Source organism: Macaca thibetana, chromosome 15 (genome assembly GCF_024542745.1).
Source record: "Macaca thibetana thibetana isolate TM-01 chromosome 15, ASM2454274v1, whole genome shotgun sequence".
Taxonomy (NCBI): Eukaryota; Metazoa; Chordata; class Mammalia; order Primates; family Cercopithecidae; genus Macaca; species Macaca thibetana.
In genome coordinates, this window is record NC_065592.1 from 62868891 (window position 1) to 62895765 (window position 26875).

The 26875-nt window shown below is 38.8% G+C and overlaps 1 protein-coding gene and 1 long non-coding RNA gene across 3 annotated transcripts in view; both read right to left on the reverse strand.

The window, feature by feature from the left end:
- The window catches only part of SH3GL2 (SH3 domain containing GRB2 like 2, endophilin A1), a 796347-nt gene that overhangs the window by 107435 nt on the left and 662037 nt on the right, over positions 1-26875 (reverse strand). The gene's annotated exons all lie outside the window — the stretch shown is intronic.
- The window catches only part of LOC126937860 (uncharacterized), a 76320-nt gene continuing 62656 nt past the window's right edge, over positions 13212-26875 (reverse strand). The window contains exon 2 of the long non-coding RNA XR_007719880.1: positions 13212-25111. This is a non-coding gene — a long non-coding RNA (uncharacterized LOC126937860). The remainder of the gene's footprint in view (positions 25112-26875) is intronic.

Consider the following 26875-nt stretch of genomic DNA (forward strand, 5'->3'; position numbering starts at 1 on the left):
ATGGCCTGCCCAACATCATTTTTCTCTACCTCATTTAATCTCTTATTTCCTTTTCTCCTCTCTTAGTTGTATATTACTCATCAGCTTCAGCTCATGGAATTTTATCTCTTGATATTACATCCAATTTTCTTAGTTTATCTAAAGTCTAGAATTCAGAACCATCCCAATATAAACATATTCACACAGATTTTAAAAAATACTTTCCAAGGGTTTTCTTCTGGCTCTCTCCCACTCACCACAACATGCCAGATATCGAGATACCCATCCATCAGCCACTCTCTCTCTCTCTGTTATGTAATCCGAAAGTTAGAGCAGCCTGGAAAGCTACCTCGTATGAAGCTGATATCAAAAGCAGTAATCACTGACAATATGGCTTGGACCATTTTATGAGTCAGAAATTCAGAGGCAAAAGGTGCCATGTTTTAGACAAGACAGCTGAAGCCTGGAGGCGTTAAGATGTTGACCAAAGTGACAGGTGACTGCCTGCATCTGGACTTGAAGCCGGGACTGCAAAGTCTTCCTATCCAGGACTCCTTCTACTACCATATGTAATATTCATCTTTCACTTCTTCTAAAATTAGCAGGATCACCTCAGGGAGTACCCAGGCAATTATATGCAAGGTTGACAACAAAATGCTAAAAGACCAGCTACAGGAAAAAATTAGGAGTGAATAAGAACAAGCATACAGACAAAGGGAATGCAGAAAGTGAATATGCCACCTAAATCTTAGCCCATTTTCTAGTTCCCAGAGATTTAATGCCAGCCCGATTTTACTAATTCCCTTCAACCAACATCATGACAATAGAGCAAATGAGACGACAAGAAGAATTTAGTAGGCACAACACAGGCCAAGTCGTCAGGGAGACCTGGGTTACAACCCTAGCATTTTCTGCTTCTGTAAAACTAAGAGATAGTTTAAATATTCCTCCGTCCATTCCAAGGTTAGGAGTCTAGAAGGCTATCTGGGAGGCAATGATATGGTTTCAGTGACGAAGTTACACACTAGGGCATGTCTAATGAAGTTGCTAATAGAAGAATTATTAAGACAAAAGACTAAAAATGTTGCTTTGCATTCCTCAGGATATATTCTGAACATATGAGTGGGACTGGCCACTACTCTGATTGGACCTTGTATAGAAATGCATTTGATGCCAGGCACGGTGGCTCACACCTGTAATCCCAGCAGTTTGGGAGGCCAACGTGGGCAGATCATGAGGTCAGGAGTTTGAGACCAGCCTGACCAACATGGTAAACCCTGTCTCTACTAAAAATACAAAAATTAGCCAGGCATAGTGGCACGCACCTGTAATACCAGCTACTCAGGAGGCTGAGGCAGAAGAATCGCTTGAACCCGGAGGTGGAGTTTGCAGTGAGCCGAGATCACACCACTGCACTCCAGCCTAGGCGACAGAGTAAGACTCTGTCTCAAAAAAAAAAAAAAAGAAGGAAAGAAAATGCATTTGAGCTCATGCTCAAGCTGAAGGTGCAAAGCCAGGTACTAATTTTGCTGAAGAAAGCAGACTATATATATGTCTGTTAGCAATCAATCTATCCAGCCCTGAGTGCCCAGTTTTCACAGCCCATGTGACCTCTCTAGCACCCTGTGGTGTGAGGGAGCTGATTCTTAAAGAGGAAATGTCAGCCCTTGACAGTATCAAGGTTCCAACACCAGACTTAGTACATCCTCTAAAAGTGCATCCTTTATCTTTAAGAGGCAATGAGGCTTCTGCATGTTCAGTCTTTAAAATTACTCTAAAATAAGAACAAGTCCCAGAAAGTGATGGAAGGTAAGAGGGTTATGGATATGCTATGCATGTGGACAGCAATTTTGGTTTTAGCATCCACAAAAAATGGGCTATGAAAAACTGAAAAAAGGAAGGGATAATCCAAACCCATGTGATATGGTTTGGCTGCGTCCCCACCCAAATCTCATGTTGAATTGTAGTTCCCATAATCCTCATGTGTCATGGGAGGGACCCGGTAGGAGGTAATGGAATCATGTGGGCAGTTCCTCCATGCTGTTTTCATGACAGTGAGTGAGTTTTCACGAGATCCGATGGTTTTAGAAGGGGCTTTTCCCCCTTTGTTTGGCACTTCTCCTTCCTGCTGCCCTGTGAAGAAGGTGCCTTTCTTCCCCTTCAATTTTTGCCAGGCCTGTAAGTTTCCTGAGGCCTCCCCAGCCATGTGGAACTGTAAGTCAATTAAACCTCTTGTTTTCATAAATTACCCCATCTCAGGTATTTCTTCATAGCAGTATGAGAATGGACTAATATATCATGAGAGTAAAGTGATGATTTGTCTGATGTAATACATCCAGGCATACATACTTTCTCTTTGGCTCTGTTTATAAAAAACTGTTTTCTTCACAGTCAATTAGCTTTAAGGCACAAACATAAATCTGAAATATTCATTACAAAATACAAATGTAATAGTAATCTGTATTTAAAATATCCTTGAGTTATAAAGCCAGATTTTAAAAATGTTCTCTTTAAAAAAGGAAAAAAAAAGTCCTCTTAATTTCAGTAGTGTGGACCTCCATGAGTCCTCCAGCTGCCCCCAATTTGAACAGACTTCAGAACTGGAAAGGACTTGGGTATTACAGAGGGCCTTCACTGAAGGGATGAGAAAGGAGAGGCTCGGGGAAGTTGTGATTGGTATCAGCTTGCAGGACAACTCAGACAACACAGCCTGAACTAGAACTATCAGGTCTGCCTTCTTTTGGTCTAGTGTTTTCCCCCCATGAGGTAAAGATGTCTTTTAAAAATGCAACATCAGTATAAAAAGGCCTGTATGACTTACTAAGGTCAGATCTAAGAAACGACCCCAACATTCCCTAGCCCATTTTCTTCAGATAAAATACATCCTCCAATTTCAGAGACATCAAGATTTTTTTCACAATGTTTCCATTTTAAAAAAATCTGGATAGATTTTTCTGTGCCTATTCCTGCCAAGAAGTAATCCACTCCTAGCTCTCTGCATAATAGCTAGCCTGACTGAAAAAAAAGAGGTTGTGATTATGTAATGGCCATCCGACCCACTACCACTCAGGAGCATCAATACAAAAAGGGCTTTTTATAGAGAAGGTCAGAAGGCCTCAGGCGAGCACAGAGGGAGTGCAGATACCTCCTGGTTACCTCCTCAAAGCTGCCATCTGAGGAGTATATTGAGATCTAAGCAATTGCATTTGTTTCCCTGAGATTATGTGACACCGAAAACCTTACTGACTCAGGGAAAATAATCCAATTACTCCTTATGTGTGCAGAGCAGAGAAGCTAGGTAAAGTTTCTAACCCCCTGGAAATAAAAATCTTCAGTATTTGCTGACACCTCAGGCATCTCCTCCACTGTGCATCAAGCAGAGGCTAGCTCGTGGGATCCCGAGTTCCTCTCTGATGCTTCCACATGTGCCTGTCATCCTAAGAAGGTAGAGGGATCGCATTTCACTTTGAGAAAATGAAAATATCTTGATAAGATGTTGTGCTAAGAGACACCAACAAACATTCCAGAATTTTCACCCACTCAACAAAGCCACAAAAAGCAGCCAGGGGAGAGAATGGGATGACATTTCTTATTGACTGTTTCCTAATTATTTTCTTCTCTTGTATTGCCTCCAGTAACTTTTGCAGTGCCTCTTTCCCCTCTAGTGATCTCCAGCTATTTTTATATTCTTTCCTAATTATTTATTCATGTCTAGTGAAAATTTTCTAATTTTCTAATTTTCACTAGATTTCTTCAAATTTCAACATTGTGACTGCTGTGCAAGTTATCACCTAAGTGTGCTGCTGCCTCCCCTACTCCACTCCCTACAGAAAAAATAAAAATAAAACTAAAACTCTAGTCTGTAAGCCTCCACTTGTGAAGGTTTTAGTAGGCTCTATAAATGTGAAGTTTGGTATTTAACTCAATTATTTAAATTCTCCAGAGCAATACCTTAAAGAAATCACCATTCCCATTTTACGGGCACATGGAAAATTTAGAAAGAATAATGGTTTCTCTCACTTTATTTAGAGGTCAGTATGTTTATTTCCAACATTCACACCCTCAACTTAAGCAATTCACACTCTCAAATATTTGCTTGTTTTTCCCTGTCTTCAGCTCCACTATTGCAGTGGAAGGGGGAAAATAATGACATTTTATAAATTGAATTCTGAAAACTAAACGACAATCCTGTTAGCAGCTTCAGGTACATGAAGCCTAGTATATAGCAAATCCAGCGATCTGGGTATTACAAAAGGCAATTATAGTAGTTGCTTTTACAATAGAACAGTTAAGAAATCCCCCAGAGAAAAAGAGCTAACACTTACTTATTAGCATTAAAAACAGGCAAGCAACACCAGACTCCTGGTATATTCTAAGCTTTGCTCTCTCTCTCTCCTGTTCCGCCATTGTGATGATGCGCTTGCTTCCGGTTCACCTTCCGCCATGGTTTTAAGTTTCCTAAGGCCCCCCCAGACAAGCTTCCTGCACACACGGCGGAACTGAGAGTCAATGAAGCCTTTTATTTTTTTTTATTTATTTATTTTTTTTTTCTGAGACAGTGTCTTGCTCTTTCGCCCAGGCTAGAGTGCAGTGGAGTGATCTCAGCTCAGTGGAGTGATCTCAGCTCACTGCAAGCTCTGCCTCCCGGGTTCACACCTTTCTCCTGCCTCAGCCTCCCGAGTAGCTGGAACTACAGGCGCCCGCCACCACGCCCGGCTAATTTTTGTGTTTTTAGTAGAAACGGGGTTTCACCGTGTTAGCCAGGATGGTCGCGATCTCCTGACCTCATGATCCGCCTGCCACGGCCTCCCAAAGTGCTGGGATTACAGGCGTGAGCCACCGCGTCCGGCCAATTAAGCCTCTTTTCTTCATAAATTACCAGTCTCAGGTACTTCTTTATAGCAGTATAAGAACAGACTAATACAGAAAATTGGTCTCCAATTTCCTCAACAGGATTTTTTGTTTCTGAATAATATGAATGTTTCCAACTAGCAAAAAGAGAGAAGCACTGCCACTAAAAATCTTGAAAAATATTTGACATGGAAGAAATTGGGAAAATAAAATATAGCATATACCTCACATAAATTCAGATTATTAATAAGCTTCCTCTTCTCCACTATACATTCAGTAATAAATTTTTTATCAAGAGAAATTATTACCATGAAAGCTCTAACCAAGACAGGGGTGGTTACCACGATTACAAATGTACTGACGCTTAGTGTCTATCCTGAAAGCAAAATGAGACTCCTCTCCCATCAACAGCCTTGCCAGACGAAATTTCGTTCATGCAGAGAACTGGAGTGCTTAGCAACTTCGGCTTTTGAAAAATATCATCTAGGAAAAGAATTACAAATTTTCAGTAGCAATTTTGCTGTCTGTTTTTATGTATAGAAAGACTTTATATAAAATGGCAGAAGGAAAGGTAGCCTTTTTTTTTATTTGTGTGTGTGTATGTGTGTCCATGTTTGAAGAAGCTTTACACCATTCACATTTCTGCAAACAAAATAAACCAAAAACATTCTATCCCTATTTTACACAGAAGTAAATAAAATAAAACAAAAACTTTCTATCCCTGTTTTACACAGAATAATGGCAACTCCTAGAAAGTAGAAGTTGGATATTTAGTTCATCTTTGTTTCTTCATCCATCTAATGCAACCAAAAGAGCATCCATTAAGCTTCCTAATGGTAGGGTTTCTGTTGCAGAAGAAATGCTCAAGTACTTGACAATGGAGAAAAAAATCACCAACAACCAAAAGTCTCAAAAGGAGGACTCCGATGTGTCCAAACATAACATTTTCTGCTCAAAAACAGACACTCAGTAAATTTCCAAAACCCACTATCAATATTAGTATACATGCAAGTTCCCAATACTTAAAAAAAAAAAAAAAAAAGTTTTATTTTCAATGGACAATACAGTGGCATGGCTCAAAAAACCAAAACAGTATTTGATATGGTTTGGCTGTGTCCCCATCCAAATCTCAACTTGAATTTATCTCTCAGAATTCCCAGATGTTGTGGGAGGGACCCAGGGGAGTTAACTGAATCATGGGGGCTGGTCTCTCCCCTTGCTATTCTCATGATAGTGAATAAGTTTCATGAGATCTGATTGGTTTATCAGGGGTTTCCACTTTTGCTTCTTCCTCATTTTTCTCTTGCCACCACCATGTTAGAAGTGCCTTTTACCTCCGATCATGATTCTGGGGCCTCCCCAGCCATGTGGAACCGTAAGTCCAATTAAACCTCTTTTTGTTCCTAGTTTCAAGTATGTCTTTATCAGCAGTGTGAAAACGAACTAATACAGTAATAAAAAGTATACAGTGAAAAATATTTCTTATCCACCTCTGCCCCTCCTAGCTGCCCTATTTTTTCCAAGTAAATTTTTATTTATTTATTTTTTTGAGATGGAGTCTCACTGTGTCTCCCAGGCTGGAGTGCAATGACACAATCTCAGCTCACTGTAACCCCCATCTCTCGTCTTTAAGCTATTCTCCTGCCTCAGTCTCCCAGTAGCTAGGACTACAGGCATGCACCACCAGACCCAGCTAATTTTTGTATTTTTAGTAGAGATGGGTTTTTACCATATTGGCCAGGCTGGTCTCGAACTCTTGACTTCAAGTGATCCACGCACCTTGGCCTCTCAAAGTGCTGGAATTACAGGTGTGAGCCACCACACCCAGGTTCTCCAAGTAATATTTACAAGAAAGCACATTTAATAGTTTCTTGAATATTTTTCTAGGGTTTCTTTAGGCAAAATAAATAAATAAAATAAAATAAATAAATAAAATAAAAAATACAATGAAATAAAAATATCATTATATAGCACTCCTTCTTACATAAAAGCTCACATAAGCATATTCTGCGCCTTGCTGTCCTCCATATCCATACATAGCAAGTGCCCTCTACTTTTTTAACATCTGCATATTCCACTATACAGATGTACCATCCCTTAGTCTATCTTCTATTAATATACACTTATTTAGTCTCTTTCCAATGCTTTATGATTTCAAAAATGTTGTATTTAATAAATGTGCATGAGTTATGTCACACATAAGAAAGAATACTTCAGAAATGAATTCTGAGAAATAGACTGCATTTGTAACTTTTATAGATATTGTCAAATTAGGTAGGTCCTACTCTTCCATTTCTTCTGCTGGCTGAAAAAAAAAAACTTTTCAGCATGTACTCTCAAAGAACATCATGCAGTTTATGTGGAATATATAGTACTTTATAATAACTGTCAGAAGTGTACAAAACCACTAATTTTAAAGTCCAAATCAAATACTGACAAGATAAAGAGCAATGTTCCAGGAAAAAGAATAAGGACATCTATAATCTATATTGTTACTGAATAGTACAAATTTGCTTTTAATAAAATACCAACTATGTTAATGTAAAATCTTCTCTTACTATAAATCCCATTAATTTTTTGAGAGCTAAAAGAAAGCAACTCAATTTGGAGATTTTTAAAAATCCAGCCTTATTTCATATGTTCAATAAACTGAGTGTTTTGGTTTCAACATGTAGGAGTCATATGCAAATCAACTAAAGATCAGGCTTAGAATGTTATAAACTCTAACAAAAATCAATTATATAGGGATTCGTTTGTAGGCTGCCCAAAAAATTAAAGTCAGAAAGAAATGTCCTAAGTACATTTTTCCATGCAATATATTACTATCTAAATTTTCTATTATCTGTAAAACAAATGTAAAAAGAGACAAACAAAACACATCTTTCCAATGTTTTTATTGATAACTGTGGCAATATTTTCTGACAGGTAAAATACAAGTAGAATTAGGGTTAGTAGGAATTAAAAGACCAATTTATGTCTCAAAGATGAAAACTGGCAAAAAGCTATAAAGCAACAACTGGGACAGGAAATAAACACTGAAAAATATTTGGTCACCCCGTGGCAAGTGAAAACCACAAACATTAAATGGCAGAAAATCTAGCCTGTGGCACCTGCTGAGACCAATTCATCATTAACTTTACCCTAGCATGTTAAAGCTCTTATTGGTTATGAAAAGTTTCAAAAGTCTCTGTTTGACAAAGCATGCCCCTTTCTCCACAGGAGGAAATTATTTGAGAGTATAATATTTGCCACTACTTTGGTGGTAAGGTTTTGAAGGCTAGGTTGCAGAAGTCTGTTTACTTCTAGCTAGTCACTATGTCTGTAACCCATTCTGGCTAGATCTTCTAAGTAGACAAGAGGACTCTGGGTAAAGCTTCATGAACAAATTCCCTGGTGTTCCAGAGGATAAATAATGATTCTCATGATATGGGGACCATATGTTTCCATTATGAGTTCTTCAGTCTTTGTATTTTATTCACATAGGTGCCCCTAGTACCTGGCACTTTTCATGTTATTCTTAATAAATGTGAGGGGCTGGGAAAGAAGGGAGAGTAATTCCCCATTAGGTAGATTGCCACATGCAAGTCACAGTGTACATTTCTACCACTGGGCTTCCACCCCAGACAGGTGTGCTAACACCTGTCTTGGGCTTAGCTAGCCACAGGAGCTTGGTGGGCCTCGTAACATAATTTTTGAGCAAAATGAGGCGAGATCCTATGGGATTTCTAGGTCAGGGCCTTGTTTTTAAAAATGGGAGTGATGTCTTTAAGTCTAAAGAGGACATGTGATGTTGGGGAAACCAAGACCAAAGCCAAACAGGTCAAAATCAAGGGAGCTACAGCACGAAGTTCAGATAGTGGTTAGGGAGGTAAAGCTTGGAGGAGTTCGTAAAAACAAACTCAGACATATTCAACTTTTTATGCATTGCCTGAGGCCTCTCCCAGGGGAATGCTAAATGCAGTAAAAGGACAGGTCCAAAGCAGAAACATATGTTTATCCAATAAACGCTACTGAGCAGTCACTTCTTTCTGGCAGGCACCCAGCTACATATTGTGGGGGTATAGACGCAAATCAGAGGTATACAAATGCTGCAGTGTCGGCAATCCAGAAGGGAAACAACGTCTCATACATGCACTAAAAGATAATACACAGCAGAGAACAATCTTTCCAAGCGTCACACAGAATGTGCAGTTAAGCATTCAGAGGAAAGGAAGGAGGCAGAATTTGAGAATTCTTTCATTCACATGATATTTACTCAGTGTTACCTACCTCTTGCCTGGAGTTGTTCTAGTTGCTACAGAAAGAGGAACAAACAGAATTAACAAGGTCCCTGAATTCATATGCCTAATTTCTAGTGGGATAAGAAGTTAAAATAAATAATTTCAGTAACTAAGTATTATGAAGACAAAAAACACAGGTTTTTGTGGTTATAGAATGCAGGAGATACAATTATAATCAGGATGGTCAGAAGAGGCTTTGGTATCTGCCCAAAGACCAAAATGAAATAAACAATATACATGAAGATTCAGGCAGAGGAAATGGCAAATGAAAGGCAGGAATAACCTTGCATGTTCAAGGGATAGCAACCAGGCCAGAGTAGCAGGGACAGTGCTAAGGAGGAGGGGCTAAGACATGCAATTAAAGAGAGATGAAAGGGCCAAATCACATGGGGCCTTGTAGGCAATGGTGAGGACGCTCAAAAGGAGGGGTCATGTGCACTGAGCTTTAAAATATGTGTGTCCCCTCTTATTAGCACTGTACATTAGTATGGCATATTTGTTACAATCAATGAGTCAATATTGATACATCATGACGAACTAAAGCAGTTTATTCAGATTTGCTTATTACCTAGTGGCTTTTTTTTTCCTCTGTTACAGGAACTCATTCAGGGTGCCATGTATTTAGTTTTCATATCTCATTAGACTCCTCTTGGTTTGACAGCTTCTCAGACTTTTCTTTGTTTTTGATGACCCTGAAGGTTTTGAGTACTGATCAGGTATATTATAGGATGACCCTCTATTGGGGGTTTTCTGGTGTTTCTTTCTCAAGATGAAACTAGAGGTGGGTGTTTAAGGGAGGAAGACCACAGAGGTGAAGTGTCACTTTCATCACATCATATTAAGGGAACACACTATCAACATGATTTACCACTGTTGATGACGTGGACCTTGATCACCTGACTGGGGTAGTGTGTGTGGGTTTCTGCACTGTAAAGTGACTCTCCCACTGCACCCCCTCTCCATTCTGTACGCTTCAAGAGGCAGTCTCCATGAGCACCTCACAGTTAAAGAGTGGGCAGGTGTGCTAGGACAGAGTGTATAATTTGGAATTCCTCTGCACAGGAAATATGTGTCTTCTCCCCCATTTATTAATTTATCCCATCGTTTACCTCCATCAGTAAGAACTCATATTTATTTGATACATCATTCTATGATGCAATACTGTGTTATTTTTCTGTTCAAATTTTTCTATCTTTGGCCATTAGGAGCTCTTTGAGTTGGCTTCTGTATCCCTTTGACATACTCCCATCAGCATATTCTCTGGAGATTTTATTCTTTAGCACCTCTTTCCTTTCTTGCACTACAAAATGCTCCAAGCTCATCTTGCATGTTTCCTGCCCCAGTACTAGAATCAGCCATTTCTCCAAGGTGTCCTGTTTCCTTTTACTGAAGAATGGTATTGGAAACTGGAGCTGAGCACTAGGTGTGCTCATGATCTCTGTTATTTTTTCACACTGGGTCTTATTTTCCTTTGTCTTCTCCTGCTTATAAATAATGTATCCAGAGTTTCACCTGTTAAAGAGTATGTTACTTCTCTTATATCTAATATTCTCCTTTCACCCAATTTCCATCCCAAACTCCATATTTTTCCACTGTTGATCAAAGCAAGCTATAGAAAATACTACATAAACAGAAAATCACTCTCCAAAAGGCAATTCTACTGGTTGAAAAATCTGGCCAAAAAGGCTGCCCATTGTGATGCTGAGTCTCCCATAAAATTGAACTCAGTGGTTAGAACCAAATAATCTTGGTACCCCTTGACACGAGGCAGCCATTGCAAATTCAAAACAAGTTCAGAGGTATTTTAATTTTATAAGTAGACAGAGACTGGAACAGATGAACCTAGGTGAAAGCAGGGAGCAGAAGGCTAACTCGTATACTAGAGAAGCAGCTACCATCATACTGAACTATGCAACACAATCTATGTCCTTGCTTTTTAAATACTAGAGCATTACAGAAACATACTGTCAGGCGTCTCATAAATGAATTTTGTTACATAACAAAACTGGCTGTAGGCAGCAATCCTTGCCATGGTATCAAATATGAAAATTACTTTCTAAATTATATGCCCCAGATAATAAGCAGTCTTTGAGACCCTTTCCCCATAATGCCTTGAGATTCACATCATTGTTTCTCTCTGGTTTAACAAGTATGATTATTAGAATCAGCAAAATAATGTTTTCAGGGGCCAAAGACAAATCCTCGATTTAAAGTTTATCACCACGACAGAGAAATACCATTATATTCTATAGGGAACATGATTTTCAATTTAACTATATGTATGTTATAGTTTGTTTTTAACATTCTGATTTTTATCATTAGAACTTCAGGACTATACTATGAAGAACATACTTTTTACCTCAGCTATGCTGTATGTCTACAATTGTATTTACAATTGAAATTTTTTGCTGCACTTAAAAAAGTTTGTTTTCTAACCTATGTACCCTGTTACAGGCAGAGTCAAAAACAGTCTCAGTGTCACCATTCAGCTTACTCCTCCTCCAATATCTGCAACAATACTGTACTTCAGTGAGAGCCTTTTAAGGCTCTCCTGTTCTCACAAAATCCCAAAATAATACTTTTTCACTTGCTGATGAAGTCATAGTGAACTGCAAACTTTCAATACCTCATACCAATTATGTTAATCTGATGATTTCCATGAAAAGATGACTGCTTAAGTGAAACTGGATTGAAAAAACCCAAATTTAAATGATTCTAGATGATGAAATGATTATAAGAAAAATCAAAGGATACATTTAATGTGAGAGAGCATATTTAAAGGCTTATAATTTTTTAATGCTAGTTTACATCTTAAATTCTTACTATTACCAGCTTATTTAATGTGCATCTTCAGTCTGGGATCATTCTTATCACCATGCTAAAAATACAAACAAAATGTAGTTCACCGTCGCAATTCCATTGTTTTGCAAAGAATCCCTTGTCGATCTTCCCACAATTCTAATAATGGATCCTGTAATGGTTAGTTTTATATGTCTACCTGGCTAGACAATAGTATCCAGTTATTTAATTAAGCACCAACCTAGGTATTGTTGTGAAGGTATTTTGTAGATATGCTTAAAATCTACATTCAGCAACTTCAAGAAGATTATCATCAGTAATGTGGGGGACCTCATCCAATCAAGTGAAAGGCCTCAAAAGCAAGCATTATATTTTCCCTGAAGAAGAAGAAACTGCCTCAAGAATGCAGCATCAACTCCTGACTGGGGGGTTTTCATCCAAACACGTTCTATGAATTTTGCACTTGTCAGTTCCCAAGATCACAGGATCAAATTCCTTGAAATAAATATCTTGATATCCATCCATTTATAAATATACATACACACACAGACATACACACACACCCCTGTCCATTCTACTGGTTCTGTTTCTCTTGAAAACCTCGGCTGATACAGGTACCAAGTACACTACCCTTAAAAGCCATCAAAACTCAAACATCAGACAAATGTACTAGGATTAAACAAAACTCAAACATCAGACAAATTCATAAATCAAGACACATAGCTGATTTGTCACAGTTGTCAGTTCAGATCAATGTGATTGAGACCAGAGCCTTATCTTCATTTCCATTGATATTTAAATGTTGGCAGTGAAATGAAGAGTAATAAGATCACGTATATTTGCTTTCTTTCATTTTGAAGGATACTTTGCAGGACATAGGAATCTGGGTTGACAGTTTATTCTGTTAGGACTATAATCTTGTCTAATTTTGATGAGAAGTCTGCTTTGACTCATCTTTGTTCTCCTGTGTATAATGTGTCTTTTTCTCTGGTTGACGTTGAAATTTTGTTTTTTCTCAGTGTGAATATGACATGTCTGACTGTATGCGTGGTGTTGGGGGATACTCATTCTGCTTACTGAGCTTCTTGGATTTGTTATTTAGTATGTATCATTAGTTTGGGAAAACTCTGTACTATCATCTCTTCAAATACTTTTTGTATTGCACTATTTTATACCATACTATTCACTCTCTTCTCATTCTGGGGTTCTAACTACATACACACTGGAACTTTTGATATTGTACTAAAGCTCTTACGGGCTCTAATATTTTGGAGTTTTTTGCCACACCCTCTTTTTTCTTTGTGTTTCAGATTTCCCAGAAATCTCTTCTGACCAATCTTCAAATACACTGATTATTTCTTCAACTGCATCAATTCTACCAATGAGGCATCAAAAGCATCTTTCATCTGTTACTAAGTTTTTCATTTTAGCATTTTCATTTTATTCTTTTTTGTAATCTCACCTTTTCTACTAAAATTCCCCATCTGTACATGCATATTACCCACTTTTCCCACTAGAACTCTCAATATATTGATCTTAGTTATTAAAAATTCTCTGATAGTTCTAACATCTGGTTCATATCTGAGTCTGGTTCTATTGATTGGTTTGTTTCTTTTATGTGTGCTGCTTTACCTCACTTTTTGTGCATCTCAGTAATTTTTGGTTAAAGGCCAGCCATCTTGGGCCAAACTATAGAGACGGAGCTATGTAGTATTTACTCCTGGAAATGAACATGTCTCGCATCCTGCTAGTCTTAAGTGTGAGGAGTTGATTCAATTTAGTCAGGATTCAGGAGTTGAGACCTGAATTTAGGCTTATTATCCTCTGCACAACCCAGGTTTCAGGTGTCTTCAGCATTACTTTGTTCTTCAGGTGGGGCTGGTTTGCTACAGTGTTTTTCTCAATGTCTGCTTCACCTTCAGCTTTAGGTCTTCCCTTTGTGCCTGTACCTTAGGAAGTGTCTCTCCCCATGTTCTCCCGCTCCCCTAGCAGTACACCATCAGTATTTCTTACTCTGAGCTTAGCATCCTGGTGTGTGTAGAGAGAAAGTACTCTCTTGTTCTGGTTCAACCTCAGTATTAGGCAGGATCTGTTTGCCTGGGTATAGGAGTAGGACGTTCCAAGTCATCTACCTCTTCCCACAATGTTAGGAGATCTCGAGTAGTCCCAGTGGATAATATTTATTTGACCCTCCTCCAAATGTGGAGCAATTTTCCTGTTCCTTTTCCCTAGCTGAAATAGGTCTTCACCTTTCCCCTGAGCCTAGAGTTTGCTGCCCTTCCCCCAGGAGCTTTTGTTCCATAAGAGAGAAAGGATTAGGGAAGAAGGATCCAGAGGGCTCCATGCCTTTCTTGCGCTGATTGCTGTTTGCCTCCCCCAAGGCCTGCCCTGTAAGAATGGCATTCTTCTATCACTTGCCTTGCCCCTAGTCTTCCCCACGAGCACAAGGTGAGGTCTGTGGAGAAGTGCTTGCATGTGACTGAATACTCCTTGCAGCTGCAGTTCCCATGCTGACATACATTCAGCTTTTAGTACTTAAAACGTAACTGAGTTTTTTTCTTACTAGCTTATATGACATCAGCATCAGCATTTACCCCAGTTAAGCAAATGTCTTGTCCTGTCTACTCGGAAATTCATACCCTTTCCTCAGATTTCAGGCTAGCTAGTTGCTCCATGACCAAAATTCTCTGATGAGACCAAAAGTTGTCTTTTGCATATTATCTGGATTTTTTACTATTGTAAGCATGGAGGCAACACTTTATCAGCTTTCTACACCCCAGCAGAAGACTGTTCATAGGAAGTTTCTTGTCAGTTTTGGTTTCAATAATACAAAAGTTGCTGGAGTTTAAAACACATAAATACACAAACATCATGCTAACTTGCAAACTATGAGAATGTGCTTAGGAAGTGCTTAGGATGCTAGTTAAAAAAATACCTCTTAGAATTTATCCAAACTTAATGGGTTTTCCAAAGGAGGAATAGATCTGGTGCCCTATTTAAGCCTATGTTTTCCTTTTTTTTTTTTTTTTTTTTTTAAATTTTGCTTTAAGTTCCAGGATACATATGCAGAATGTACAGGTTTGTTACACAGGTATACATGTGCCATGGTGGTTTACTCCACCTATTGACACATCCTCTAAGTTCCCTCCCCTCGCCTCCCTCCACAACAGGCCCTAGTGTGTGTTGTTACCCTCCCTGTGTCCAAGTGTTCTCAATGTTCAACTCGCACTTATAAGAACATGCGGTGTTTGATTTTCTGTTCCTGTGTTAGCTTCCTGAGGATGGCTTCTGGCTTCATCCATGTCCCCACAAAGGACCTGATCTCATTCCTTTTTATAGTTGCATAGTATTCCATGGTGTATATGTACCACATTTTCTTTATCTGGTCTATCACTGATAAGCATTTTGGTTGGTTCCATGACTTTGCTACTGTAAATAATACTGCAATAAACATATGCATGCATATGTTTTTAGGGTAGAATGATTTATAATCCTTTGTGTGTATACCCAATAATGGGATTGCTGGGTCAAATGGTAGTTCTGGTTGTAGATCCTTGAGGAATCGCCATACTGTCTTCCACAATGATTGAACTAATTTACATTCCCACCGACAGTGTAAAAGCGTTCCTATTTATCCACAGTCTTACATCTATTGTTTTTTGACATTTTAATAATCGCCATTCTGACTGGCATGACATGGTATCTCACTGTGGTTGTGATTTGCATTTCTCTAATGATCAGTGACGTTGAGCTTTTCTTCGTATGTTTGTTGAAGTGTCTGTTCATATATCCTTCGTCTACTTTTTGATAGGTTTTTTTTTCTTATAAATTTGTTTAAATTCCTTATAAATTCTGCATATTATACCTTTGTCAGATGGGTAGATTACAAAAATTTTCTCCCATTCTGTAGGTTGCCTTTTCACTCTGATGATAGTTTCTTTTGCTGTGCAAAAGCTCTTTAGTTTAATTAGATCCCATTTGTCAATTTTGACTTTTGTTGCAATTGCTTTTGGTGTTTTAGTCATGAAGTCTTTTCCCATGCCTATGTCCTGAATGGTATTGCCTAGGTTTTCTTCTAGGGTTTTTATGATTTGGGGTTTTACATTTCAGTCTTTAACCCATGTTGAGTTAATTTTTGTATAAGGTGTAAAGAAGGAGTCCCGTTTCAGTGTTCTGCATATTAAGCCTATGTTTTCTTAATTCAGAGTCAGTGGACTCACTGGTGACATATGACCATGCTACAGGAAACCCTAACACAGATTTAGAAATGTGCCTGTATTTTTGCAGATAAATCAAGAGACAAAGGAAAATACAATGATGACAAAGAAAAAGAGAACAGAAAAAGGCAAGCATTAATTGGTAATATTGTAAAGTACTGCTCACTACAGTACAGGCTTCCAATCCACATACTGAATAGACTGTCTTTTGTTGTTGTTGTTGTTGTCTTGCCACTTACCTCTTCCTCCTTAGTTCTATATTTAAAGGTAATATATTTCCTAAAAATTATTTCTAAGCTTCTTCCTATTTTTCCCCATTTTAATACAGCCCCTTTTTGATTCCTTGAAAGCTTCCATAAGCATGGGTAGTTAAAAGATTTGGTGTGACTTGTGTAAAATAATCATTCATTCATTTAACACATAAAGGGAATGTTGCAGACCCCCAAAATAAGAGCTTGAAGGCTATAAAATGCTAAAATCTTCTCATTGATAGTATTTCAAAGCATCCACTCTAAAATTAATATTGAGCCACCCCTTCACAATGTCAGAGTACCTTATCACCAGGAAAATTGTCCAATCTATGTAGTATGTAAAAAAAGGTCAAAGATAGGCCAAAAACAAGGTTATACAGTTAATGTGAACATGAGAATGAATAAAAAGGAGAAAATAATGAACAGACTTCCATGTGTGTATAAATGGGTACAGCTGTATCTTCTCAGAAAACAAAAATGTTTTTAAAATCTTCACAGAGACCAAGTCAGAATATGAACGTGAGTTCTCTCAGGACAGAAGATCCTGCTCAGCCTCGAAGTCCACAGGCGTGACTGCAGGCGTGATGGAGGAAGATATTACCAAATGATCCCATGAGGGCAGGCCGGGATCTCCTCTGAGCAGACCTAGTACTGCAGTGTCTTCCCTTATTCTCTCCCAAGGGGAGCCAAGATGAAGGAATTTAAGGCATATTTGGCACAGAGAGCGGACATCTCTATAAGAGGGCAGAAGGCAGAATTACGGAGAAGAGAAAAATAATATAAAAAGATTAAAAGGACAAAAATAAACTAACTAGAGAAAGATGGGAAAGCAAGATGGAGAAGCATCTGTTATGTCTCAGACCTTCTTAGCCACAAGCCTTTCATCAGTGAAGATGGTACCAGCAACCTTGTTTTAAGAGGGCAAAATTGAGTTGTGAAAACTGTATTGAGGCTATGTAGTAAAATGCCACTTTTAGGGATGTATAAGTATGCATTAAGGAAGAATATGTAACAATATTTGTGATATACTCTTTTTTTTTTTTTTTTGAGACAGAGTCTTGCTCTGTCACCCAGGCTGGAGTGTAGTGGCGCAATATTGGCTCACTGCAACCTCCACCTCCTGGGTTCAAGTGATTCTCCTGCCTCAGACTCTGGAGTAGCTGGGATTACAGGTGCCCGCCACCATGTCCAGCTAATTTTAGTATTTTTAGTAGAGATGGGGTTTCACCATGTTGGCCTGGATGGTCTCAAACTCCTGACCTCAAATGATCCACCCACATTGGCCTCCCAAAGTGCTGGGATTACAGGCGTGAGCCACCGCACCCAGCCTGTGATACACTTTTTACAGTTTGGGCAAAAATAATTCTTCCCATTCTACATGCGTCAATATTTTTTATGGCAAAGTTGAGAAGAAGGGAAGGAAAACGAGAAAAGAAGAGACACTAAAGACTAAGATTAGAAATTAAGATTAACAGCAAGGATTTATGTTTTTTAGATACAACGCAGTGCAAAAACTTAGGTCTACCCATAGCCCCTAAACCAGAATGTATTTCTCTCCATTATTCTAGTCAAATCTTTTGCTTTCTCTCACTCTCCAGCCCCCTTTGGTTACACATAGCTTCTAAGAACTCTAGGAAAAAGTCATCCATGGAACAAACCCAATATGCAAGAAAGGCATCAGCTTTTTTTTTCTTGTTTTTGAGACGGAGTCTCGCTGTTGTCAGCCCAGACTGGAGTGCAGTGGTGTGATCTCGGCCAACTGCAACCTCCTCCGCCTCCCAGGTTCAAGTGATTCTCCTGCCTCAGCCTCCCCGGTAGCTGGGATTACAGGTGTCCGCCACCATACCCAGCTATTTTTTGTGTTTTTTAGTAGAGACGGGGTTTCACCATGTGAGCCAGGATGGTTTCAATCTCCTGACTTCGTGATCTGTCTGCCTCGGCCTCCCAAAGTGCTGGGATTACAGTCATAAGCCAATGCGCCCGACCTGGCATTAGCATTTTTATCAGTATATTATTGACAACAAATAACAGTGCTAGATACAGCATGTCTACATCCTTAAGGCACCTTCTTTACTCTTCTCTCTCTTGTGGAGCAAAGAATTTTGAAGTTCTAGGGAAAAATAGCCTCTGTACAACTTAAAGAGTTCTGTAATCAGTGTATTCTTTTCAGAAATATACTGATATTACACAAATGCCTGTAATATTCATATATAAAGGAATTTCTTTAGCTTTAAAGGCAAGCCCCAAATTATGACCCAACTAAATTTGGTAATGTTATTTTAGCTATCAGTTCACAGCACTACTTTATCTCAAGATGTTCAGAGTATTAGGTAAATGCCTGTCTTTTACTTTTCTATATACTTGAACTACTTATTTAAAAAGATAATTCACCCCTTAAGTCCTTATTTAAAGCCTGCCAAATTTAAAAAATCTGGTATGTGTTATGAGACATATAAATGTTTATTGCATTGTCTCCTAAGTGTAAGAGGAAGATGAGCTCCCAATGTGACCTACTAAGGAAGGAAATAAGACATACAAAGTTTAAAGCATGTGAGATGACTACCACAGAGAAATAACACAACAATGTACAAAAAATGCTCAAAAAGTAGAGACATCAATTCAGTTCTAGCAAGGTATATGTGCTGACACAACAAACAATCACATTCCTCCCATCCCTGTATGCACACTCCTTGGCAATGTGACTTGGTGGCTCCTACCATCTACATGAAGTCTATTCCCCACCCCTTGAATCTGAGCTGGTCTGGTGACTTGCACTGGCCAAGAGAATGTTACTGAACTGCCACTGTACACTTTCTGGGCCTAGACCTCTAAAGGCCTTGCAACTTTCACCCTTAGTCTCTTGCTGCTCCGAGACTGCCATGGAAAGAAACCCTGGCCAGTCCCTTTAGGCATGAGAGAGGGAGGCAGAGCTGACAGCCAGCAACAAATTGCCAGAGATGTAAGATCATTCTAGAATTTCTACCTTCAGTTGGGCGACCAGATGAATGAAGACCCATGAGTGACCCCTAACAAGACAAAAAGAAGAAACACCCAGCTGAGCCAAACTCAATCATGAGTCCATGATTTTCCAACAAAATTGTGAACAAATGAAATGTTCTTTGTTTTGGGCAGGCTCACACCTGTAATCTGAGCACTTTGGGAGGCCAAGGTGGGCAGATTGCTTGAGGTCAGGAATTCGAGACAGCCTGGGCAATACGGTGAAACCGTGTCCCTACGAAAAATACAAAAATTAGCCAGGCATGGCGGCCACACCTGTAGTCCCAGCTACTAAGGAGGCTCAGGCAAAAGAACTGCTTGAACCCGGGAGGCAGAGGTTTCAGTGATCCAAGATCACCCCACTGCACTCCAGCCTGGGCAACAGAGAGAGACTCCATCTTAAAAAAATAATCATACACATACACACAAAATGTTTATTGTTTTAAGCTGCTTAGTTTTGGGGTGATCTGGTATGCAGCAATGGATACCCAGGATAAATACAAAGAACATGTTACTAACTCTCATTGGCATTAAAAAGAAAAAGCAAAGACATTTCTTGCCACAATTATGGAGTTTATTCTGCATGCCTCCATAAGGCATAGATCAATTAATAATGATTTCAAGAGCCACACAAGGAAAGAGGGAAACAGAGAAATAAAACACAGACCCTCCATTCAAGGAGCTTAAAGATGAGCTCAATAAAGTGGGCAAGGATGTACCACAGAGATAGACACAGGACGCCCTATGGAGACCTTAGGATAAAGTCAACTGACATAATCTGGGATGACAGCAGATGGGTGAGCCAGAGCAAAGTCTTGAAAGCAAAAGAATTAAAAGAGACATCGCATTCCAGCCTGGGTGACAAAGTGAGAGTGTCTCGGAAAAAAAAAAAAAAAAGTCAAGGTGAGAGGCTCTAACAGTAAAAGAGAGGGAAGATTTATTGGGGAGGACTATTGAGGCAAAATTGACAGACCATGGGAAACAGCCACATGTAAGGATAACAGGGCAAGAAATGAAAGAGCCCAGTGATACTGCCAAATACAACCCAAGACAGGACAGAGCAGGGCAGGTAGAGTAGTCTTCTCTGGAGCAGAAGACAGCTAAGAGATTAATTCATTTTAGACATTTTGAGTTGGACCTATGAATGACTGTCCAGCATATGTTACAATATGAAAATCTAATTCTGAAAGAGAATGAGGCAGAGGTATACATTTGGAAGTCATCCATATAAGCACAAGAGTTAAAACCACCAACATGGATGAAATCACCCAGTGAAAAGAGATATATTTGTATCAGAGAGGTCTAGAAGTGAAAGTTACTTACAGGGCTTGATGAATATATAGAGTGTGTTACTCTGTATCTTTTATAAAATCAATCACTCCTTAGGTCCTCTGTATTGGGTGGAGGGGGCGTGTGGCTCCCAGAAAAGGCGGGGGAGAGACCATGGCTCTGCTGCAGCTCATTTGCCTCCTGAAGGATTACAGATCAGGATCCCCACATTCACTAAACTAAAGCGTGAAAACCAATTGCTTACTTAAGTCCAGCTAATTTTCGAGATCTATGTGCATGCCAGAAATTATCTGGGCTCTTTTTCTAAGAGAATTCAGCCACCCTATTCTCCAACCTGAACATAATGAGCTCAGGTCAAGGAGCGTGGAATTCAGCTGACTATAATGGTTGTTTCAGTCTCTGCTCAATCAATTATTTACATTTAGGGCATCTTAACATTAAGCAAGTGGTACACGGATCTGATATTGTGTGTTTGGTTGCTTGGAAACCAAGATTTCTAAAATTTTCCTTCTCTGCTCCCAATTTTAACTATTGCCAAACCACACTACACACATATCTGTATGTACCATTTTAATCAAATACTAAATAAGCAAATTCAACATCAATTGCTTAAGAATCTTTAAGCAATTGTATTTACCTCACACTGCAGAGTAGATTTAGGTCAAAACAAAACATCGAGTTCCAGAGGTCAGTTTCCAATTCAGTTTCATGGAACACACTGGGCTCTGATATTAGTCTGTGGGTAACTGCTAGTCAATCCTACTCTTAAATATAATTAATTTACTGGTATAGTTTCATTTGTCAAAGTATGAGTACAACCTTTGTTGAGGTAACACAATTATTATGAGACAAGATAAATACTTAAAGAAATACTGATTCAACCAAAGTCCTTATCTCAAGGAAATCAAGTCCTTGGTTGTTGTCTCAAGGCAACCAAAATGTCATTATCAGTTATAAAGGCCATTACCAAGTTTGTAAAATTACATTTCAGCTTTAATTCTCAGTTTCAACACAGTTAATTATGTGTAGAATAGAGGCACAATACTGCAAAGGTTATTCAGAGGCTTCTGAAAGTCAAGGGCTTTTCTTTTTCTTTTTTGCTTTTTTGCTTTTATAATTTTTTTTAATTTTGTGGGTACATAGTAGATGTACATATGTATGGGGTACATGAGATGTTTTGATACTGGCATGCAATGAGTAATAATCACATCATGGAAAATAGAATATCCATCCACTCAAGCATTTATCCTTCGTGATACAATCAATCTAATTATATTCTTTATTTTTAAATGTACAATTAAATTATTATTGACTACAGTCACCTTGTTGTGCTGTCGTCTCATGACGTTCCCCTCACCCTGCGACACACTACCCTTCCTAATCTCTAGTAACTTTTTACTTCTTAAATATAGAATTTTAGAAGATATATTTAACTTTTCTTAAAAAAATTCCCCACTGTGTAAAACAAAATCCATTTCACTGCCTAGCAAATGTAGTTGGAAGCGAAGAAATCTGATGAATAAATGAAAGATTCAATAAATGAATGACTTAAAAGATGAACTTTTCTATCTCCTTTCAGGACTAAGATTTAAAAGTCTATTAGATACCAGCATCATGTATCTTGTTTCTTTAGCAGTACAGACCTAATGACATGTGCCCTACACAATCATTCAAATATAGTGTCAATCGTAAGACCCAGCAATCTTACCAGAGCCACTCCATAAGCCATTACACTAACATAGACTAGTAGTCTTCAAAATGTGGTCCCCAGGCCAGCAGCCTCAGCATCACCTGGTGCTGCAGAAATGCAAATAGTCAGGCCTCACCCCATACCTACTGAATTAGAGTCTCTGGGGCTGAGGCCTAGCAATCTGTGTTTTAATAAGCCTTCCAGGTGAATCTGTTACCCACTAATGTTTGAGAATTACTGATGTATATGTAAGTCCCATTATTTCAAGTAGATAAGAAATGAATATGAAGAGGAATAAAAATGTCATAATTTTAGTTTCTTAAAAAGAATAGAGAAATTCAGAAAAGGTGCAAGCAAATGTGACATACTAAAATGACAATTTGCCAGCCAAGTTGGACTAAAGATAGTCAAGAGCTGAAGTTGGGAAAACAAAGGAAATGCTACTTGGTCCATCTGCAATCGTATGAGCAGGATCATTTAGACAAAAACATATCATTGGCATAATACAACTGTTGTGTGTAAAAGCTCGGAAAATACTTGAAAAGAAAAGCTGTTAGGGGCTATTGGCCCCACCAGATATTAAAACATACTGAAAAGCCCCTATAATTAAAACAGTTTCACAGTCTCTTACGTAACTAAACATGCCATAGTCATGATACAGGAAGTAGAAAAAACTAGGCAGATAGTGAGGGCAAAGCATCCTTGGCAGAACTTCCCTTCTAACAAAAAGCAGCCCAAGAAATTGCTTATTTTCTAACAAAGAGTAGCCTGGAATATCAGGCTGCAAACATAGATAAGGAACCTGGAAGCTTGCACTGGAGGATGCCAGCAGTTGCACGGACAGAAAGGGCTAGCTGGAGCCAGGCATGTCCACCATGGGGGTTCCACCTCCCCTTTTTGAGCACATGCACAGTAAGAAAGAAATAAGCAATACGGAGTAGCTCAGGCTGAGGGCCTGCCTATATGATAAAAGATTGGGGTAGGGGCTTCCAGAGATTTGCACCCTATGCAGATGCCACGCCTGGTCCTAACTGGTTTTTCTCACCCTGTGTCCAGATATCGCCTCCCTACTAGCTCATCTGTATAAATTCCTGCATTTCACTGCAGGATGGCAACCCTTTTTCTGGGACCCCTCTCTGTAGCAAAAAGCTGTTCTTTTTCTTTCTCCTATTAAATTTCTGCTCTAAACTTTACCCTTGGTGTATCCATGTCCTTGATTTCCTTGGCTATGAGACCAAGAATTCTGAGTGTCACTCCAGAAAAACAAGGCCACTTCAATACAATCACCCTCATAAGCATTTATCTCAGAGGAATGTGGAAGACTTATGTTCACACAAAAACCTGTGATCACAGTAGCTTTATTTATGAGTACAAACCCAGAACCAACCCCAGCGTCCTTCAAAACTAAACAATTATACAAACTGGTCCATCCATACTGTACACTACTACTCAACAATAAACATGCAACAATTTGAGTAAATCTCCAAGAAACTGCACTGAGAAAAGAATTTTTAAGCCAATCCCTAAGGATTATATACTGTATAATTCTGCTTTTCTAATGCCTAAAATGACAAAATTACAGAAATGGAGAATATTTCTGTGGTTGCCAGAGGCTAGAGAAGATGAAAGAGGAAGTGGGTTTGGTTATAAAAGCAACGTAAGTGATCCCTGCAGTGATGAAACTGCTCTATATTTTGACTGTGGTGGTGAACACTTGAACCTATATATGTGACAGAATGGCACAGAAGTAAATACACACATATATACACAAATAAGTTCAAGTAAACTGCAAAAAACCTGTAGACTGTTATTAATGTCAATATCCTGGTTTTGATATCACACTACAGTTTTTCAAGATGTTACCACAGGGGAAAACTGGATACAGGTTACAGAAAATCTCCATATTATTTCTTACAACTGTATATGAATCTAAAACTAACACACAATAAAATTTTTAATTAAAAAAATCATGGTATTACATAAACAGAGAAACAGACTTGAAAGTCCAAAAATAGACTCATATACATATGCAAATTTAGTATCTGCAACAGGTGGCACCTGAAATCACTGAGCAAAACAGACTTTTAATAATGATTCTGGCCAGGCATGGCGACTCACCTGTGTAATCCCAGCACTTTGGGATGCCAAGGCAGGGGTACTGCTTGAGCCCAAGAGCTTGAGACCAGCCTAGGCAACATAGCAAAACCTCATCTCTATTAAAAATTTTAAAAACGACTTGGGCATGGTGACACCCCTGTAGTCCTGGCTACTCAGGAGGCTGAGGCAGGAGGATCACTGGAGTCCAGGACTTTGAGGTTGCAGTGAGCTATGATTGTGCCACTGCACTCCAGCCTAGGCAACAAAATGAGACCCTGCTTCTAAAGTAATAAAATAAAATAAACGGTTCTGAGACAAAAGAACAGCCATTTTGAAAATGACACAATTACAAGGGGAAAACATGGGTGAATTCCTCCATAACTTAAGTGTAGGAAAAAACTTTCTTTGACTCAAAATTAAGATAAGCAAAATGTTGATAAATTCAGCTACATGAATATTCGAACTTGAGCATGGCCAAAAAAAATCATAAGCAATCTCAAAAGACAAATGACAAATCCACAAATTTATGGGTATCTGATTGTTGACAGACAAGGATGCCAAGAACATTCAATGAGGAAAGAACAGAATGAACTTCCATTCACAATTGCTTCAAAGAGAATAAAATACCTAGCAATCCAACTTACAAGGGATGTAAAGGACCTCTTTAAGGAAAACTACAAACCACTGCTCAGTGAAATAAAAGAGGACACAAACAAATGGAAGAACATACCATGCTCATGGATAGGAAGAATCAATATTGTGAAAATGGTCATACTGCCCAAGGTTATTTATAGATTCAATGCCATCCCCATCAAGCTACCAATGAGTTTCTTCACAGAATTGGAAAAAACTGCTTTATAGTTCATATGGAACCAAAAAAGAGCCCGCATCTCCAAGACAATCCTAAGTCAAAAGAACAAAGCTGGAGGCATCACGCTACCTGACTTCAAACTATACTACAAGGCTACAGTAACCAAAACTGCATGGTACTGGTACCAAAACAGAGATATAGACCAATGGAACAGAACAGAGCCCGCAGAAATAATACCACACATCTACAGCCATCTGATCTTTGACAAACCTGAAAAAAACAAGAAATGGGGAAAGGATTCCCTATTTAATAAATGGTGCTGGGAAAATTGGCTAGCCATAAGTAGAAAGCTGAAACTGGATCCTTTCCTTACTCCTTATATGAAAATTAATTCAAGATGGATTAGAGACTTAAATGTTAGACCTAATACCATAAAAACCCTAGAAGAAAACCTAGGTAGTACCATTCAGGACATAGGCATGGGCAAAGACTTCATGTCTAAAACACCAAAAGCAACGGCAGCAAAAGCCAAAATTGACAAATGGGATCTCATTCAACTAAAGAGCTTCTGCACAGCAAAAGAAACTACCATCAGAGTGAACAGGCAACCTACAGAATGGGAGAACATTTTTGCAATCTACTCATCTGACAAAGGGCTAATATCCAGAAGCTACAAAGAACTCAAACAAATTTACAAGAAAAAAACAAACAACCCCATCAAAAAGTGGGCAAAGGATATGAACAGACATTTCTCAAAAGAAGACATTCATACAGCCAACAGACACATGAAAAAATGCTCATCATCACTCGCCATCAGAGAAATGCAAATCAAAACCACAATGAGATACCATCTCATACCAGTTAGAATGGCAATCATTAAAAAGTCAGGAAACAACAGGTGCTAGAGAGGATGTGGAGAAATAGGAACACTTTTACACTGTTAGTGGGATTGTAAACTAGTTCAACCATTATGGAAAACAGTATGGCAATTCCTCAAGGATCTAGAACTAGATGTACCATATGACCCAGCCATCCCATTACTGGGTATATACCCAAAGGATTATAAATCATGCTGCTATAAAGACACATGCACACGTATGTTTATTGCGGCACTATTCACAATAGCAAAGACCTGGAATCAACCCAAATGTCCATCAGTGACAGACTGGATTAAGAAAATGTGGCACATATACACCATGGAATACTATGCAGCCATAAAAAACGATGAGTTTGTGTCCTTTGTAGGGACATGGATGCAGCTGGAAACCATCATTCTTAGCAAACTATCACAAGAACAGAAAACCAAACACCGCATGTTCTCACTCATAGGTGGGAACTGAACAATGAGATCACTTGGACTCAGGAAGGGAACATCACACACCGGGGCCTATCATGGGGAGGGGGGAAGGGGGAGGGATTGCACTGGGAGTTATACCTGATGTAAATGACGAGTTGATGGGTGCTGACGAGTTGATGGTTGCAGCACACCAACATGGCACAAGTATACATATGTAACAAACCTGCACGTTATGCACATGTACCCTAGAACTTAAAGTATAATAATAATAATAAAAATAAATAAATGAAATAAATAATAAAAAATAAAAAAAACT